The following is a 4,591-nucleotide window of genomic DNA, read 5'->3' on the forward strand; positions in this document are numbered from 1 at the left end:
TTTCTAGTATGTATAATTTCTTTATATGAATTTTCATAATATATAAAAGAATATTATATATTATGAAATTATTTTAAAAAATTATAATTTTATAATATTATTTTTATTACAATGTAAATTTTTATTCAATTTCGTTGTCTTTTTCATCCACAAATTTTAGTTGTGGTGTCGCTAACTTTAGTAGCCAAACAAATGCTAGAATCAAAATTTTAGTCTAGCATAATCCTTTTTAAGACCTTCACTTTTTCGGTCATTGAAAAAACATTTTCAACTCTAGATTAGGCGGTGATTTTGGTGGTTTGTGTGTTTTTTTTTCCTTTTTTTTAATGTGTTATAATTACATTTTTTAAAGAGATTTAAATTTATTTAGAGTCTTTGATAATAAATAATGTAGAAACTGATATTGTTAACATTTAAAAATAAGTCCATAGACAGTGCGAATTCATTTTCTCATTCATATAAAAAATTCATATATATATATATATATAGAGAGAGAGAGATTAGAGAGAGAGGATCCGATTTGCTTGCTTTGAAATTCAAATTCCCCCTGCCAAATCGAACCCTTCAATTTGTTGAGCAACTTTTTGGAACACAGAACTCGTATGGTCCGAGTTCTTACCCTTGCCACTCACAAAAAGCTGTCCCAAATTTTGGTCTAGCATGCCCTGAATCCATAACTAGGCACATCACATTCAAGGCTTCCATAACGATAAAATTGAGCCTTTCTTTTCTTTGCATAAGTCATTTTGTGCTTTGATTCAATTTATCTTTTATTGCAACATCAATCATTCCATACATCAGAAATAACAAATAAATTATGATTATGATTTTTGATGAGATACCTTTGATTAGTTAAAAACTTGTTTGTTAATATTTCTTTTGATAGTAGAACATTATGTGTTTGTTATTATGTACGTTTTGGTTATTTTTTGTTATGAGCTTTGATATTTGAAGTTATTTGTGAATTTCTAATATTAAATTATGAATAATTTTTTGTATAAAATTTTGAATTTTGTTAAACTAGAAATTATTGAATTTGTATATTCAAAATTATATATAGATTTTTTAATAATTTTATTTAATATTTAATTAAATCGGTCAAATTCTGGTCGAATTCCGATCAAACTCCAATCAAATTCTGGTCGAATTAATGAACCATTAAATCAGTAACTTTACTAGTTTATTAATCGATTTGGTTCTCACGACTTTATTTTTAATCATACACTTATCACAAATATGATGTATGACATTTTTAATTTGTGGGAGACCATGATAATCTAATGAAAAATTGTGACCACAGTTTGACAGGATTGGCCTCTTATGCGGTTTAATCGCAATTCATTGATGGGTGAGTCAGAGCATACAGAAATTTGCAGTGAAAATTAACAAGATATTAGAGTGAGTTCCCTACATGTGCATGGGCCATGGTGTTCATACTTGGTATTATTATAGTCCTTCCAATTTATACAAGTTGTGGGTGACAAGTGTTAGTCAATAATGGGATATAAGGTCTTATCACCGACGCTATTGGTGCTCTCTCTCCTGGAATCCATTCATTTGCCCAAGGCCCAAGGCCCAACCACTTTTAGATTTATATGTCCCTAAAATAAGAATAAGATTAGAGTTTCATTAAAAAAGTTTGCCACAAAACAAAATTTAAACCTCCATACTTATTTAACCACATTACTGAGTTAACCACAAGCTAAGCTATCTTGATTAAAGATTCTTCTAGTTTAATGGTTTTCTCCTAAAATAATTGTGAAGGGGACGGCATCGCATACCATAACCTTGTATTTTTCAACATATATAACTTATTGGCATATTTCATTTGTAGAATAATTGTGAAGGGAACGTAACCTCTTTCGAAAATACACTTATTGGCATCCACCGGCTAAGGATATATGGTTATAGTTTAAATCATATTATTTAAAATAATATAATATTGTATTTTATAATTATTTTAAATCACTAATTAGTGGAAAAATAACCCATTCTATGATTGAAGCCATATTTTTCTTAGGATGTTGTTTTCAAATTGAATTAATTACATCTCATCTTCTTAATTATCAACGATCGCTATAATGAATTTTCTGTTAGAAGCTCCAAAAGTCTCCAAGTTACACGAGAGTTCAAGCAAAAGCCGCGTAACAAACTCGATAATATCATAAGAACAGGGTTTGGTGTATGTTGGTTTGGTTGAGTTCACAAGAAGAATAAATAAAATAAAATAATGATATATATAAAAGAAAAGAGAGAGTAAAGTGTAAAACAAAGAACAAAGGGCCATTTTTTACATTAGGAGTATCTTGGTTAATTTCATATAATTTGGGTTTCATCCCTTAAATGATACTCCTGATTTCAAAAAACGGCCATTATTAAATGCTGTGAAAGAAAAAAAACATTTTTCTATTGCTTAAAAACAAATACAACATACTAAAAACTGGGAAAATTTTTAAATGGTAGAACTTTATAAAATTTGCTCACGTACCAAATTATATGAAATTAATGTTTACACAATTTGATGATTATCAAATAGAAAATAAAGAAAGCATTGTGGCATGGTATAGCTTATATACCACTTGAATGGTTAAGATTTAGTCAAAGAATAATGTTATAATTTGATTAACGTAAAGATGATACAAGTGGTGATTTATAGATGTTTTAACTTGGTTAATCATTTTGTCCAACATGTAACTTGATAAGTTAGCAAAATTGTTAAAGGTGGTGAATGGAATAATTAAACTAGTTAAATTATAATTTTTTATTTGATCAAAATTAAATAAATTGTATTAGTTGTAATTTTTGACTTATTAACGAATCATGCATTAAAAACAAATTATACATAATGATGAAATTAAATTGATATTTATTAACTTGTCATATAATTTTTTAAGTTGATAAGATTAAATTGATATTTATCGATTTTAATAAAAATTGAACGATAATTTTATCATATTATTTTTATTATGATCTAAATTTTTATTTAATTTTATTGTGTTTTTCATTCACAAATTTTAGTTGCGGTGTCGCTAACTCTAGTAGCCTAATAAATGCTAGAATCAAAATTTCAGTTTAGCATAATCCTTTTTAGGACTTTCACTTTTTCCGTCATTGAAAAAATATTCTCAACTCTAGATTAGGCGGTGATTTTGGTGGATTGTGTATTTTTTTTTCTCTTTTTTTCTTTCCTAATGCCTTTCTTTTCTTTGCATAAGTCATTTTGTGTTTTGATTCAATTTATCTTTTATTGCAACATCAATCATTCCATACATCAGAAATAACAAATAAATTATGATTATAATTTTTTATGAGGTACCTTTGATTAGTTGAAAACTTGTTTGTTAATATTTCTTTTGATAGTAGAACATTATGTGTTTGTTATTATGTGCGTTTTGGTTATTTTTCGTTATGAACTTTGATGTTTGAAGTTATTTGTGAACTTCTAATATTAAATTATGAATTTATATATAGATTTTTTAATAATTTTATTTAATATTTAATTAAATCGGTCAAACTTCGGTCGAATTCCGGTCGAATCCCGGTCGAACTCCGATTAAATTTCAATCGAACTCTGGTCGAACTAATGAACCATTAAATTGGTAACTTTATTAGTTTATTGATTGGTTCGGTTCTCACAACTTTGTTTTTAATCATACACTTGTCACAAATATGATGTATGACAATTTCGTTGTGTTTTTCATCCACAAATTTTAGTTGTGGTGTCAGGATCTTCACCTTTTCAGTTATTGAAAAAATATTCTCAACTCTAGATTAGGCGGTAGTTTTGGTGATTTGTGTATTTTTTTCTCCTTTTTTCTTTCCTAATGTGTTATGATTATATTTTTAAAAAAGGTCTAAATTTATTTAGAGTCTTTGATAATAAATGATATAGAGACCGATGTTGTTGCCATTTAGAAATAAGTCCATGCTTTTATTACCATAATTGAATAATAAAAAATTCAATAAAATTATTAATTTTACATTGTCAATACATCAAAATTAAAATCCAATTAAAAGAATATTATATATTATAAAATTATTTTAAAAAATTATAATTTTATCATATTATTTTTATTCAATTTCATTGTGTTTTTCATCCACAAATTTTAGTTGCGGTGCCGTTAACTTTAGTAGCCTAATAAATGTTAGAATCAAAATTTTAGTTTAACGTAATCCTTTTTAGGACCTTCACTTTTTCAGTTATTGAAAAAATATTCTCAACTCTGGATTAGGCAGTGATTTTGGTAGTTTGTGTATTTTTTTTCTTCTTTTTCTTTTCTAATGTGTTATGATTACATTTTTCAAAGAAATCTAAATTTATTTAGAGTTTTTGATAATAAATGATGTAAAAACTGATGTTGTTAACGTTTATAAATAAGTCCATGCTTTTATTATCATAATTGAATAATAAAAAATTCAACAAAATTATTAATTTTACATTGTCAATACATCAAAATTAAAACTCAATTATATATAAATGGTTAAAACAATTGCTAATGTATGGTAAATTTTATATAGAATTAATAAGTAAAAATATGAAAAAAATTAATAAAATTTTTAATATGTATAATTTTTTTATATGAATTTTTGT

Source organism: Arachis ipaensis, chromosome B04 (genome assembly GCF_000816755.2).
Source record: "Arachis ipaensis cultivar K30076 chromosome B04, Araip1.1, whole genome shotgun sequence".
NCBI lineage: Eukaryota > Viridiplantae > Streptophyta > Magnoliopsida > Fabales > Fabaceae > Arachis > Arachis ipaensis.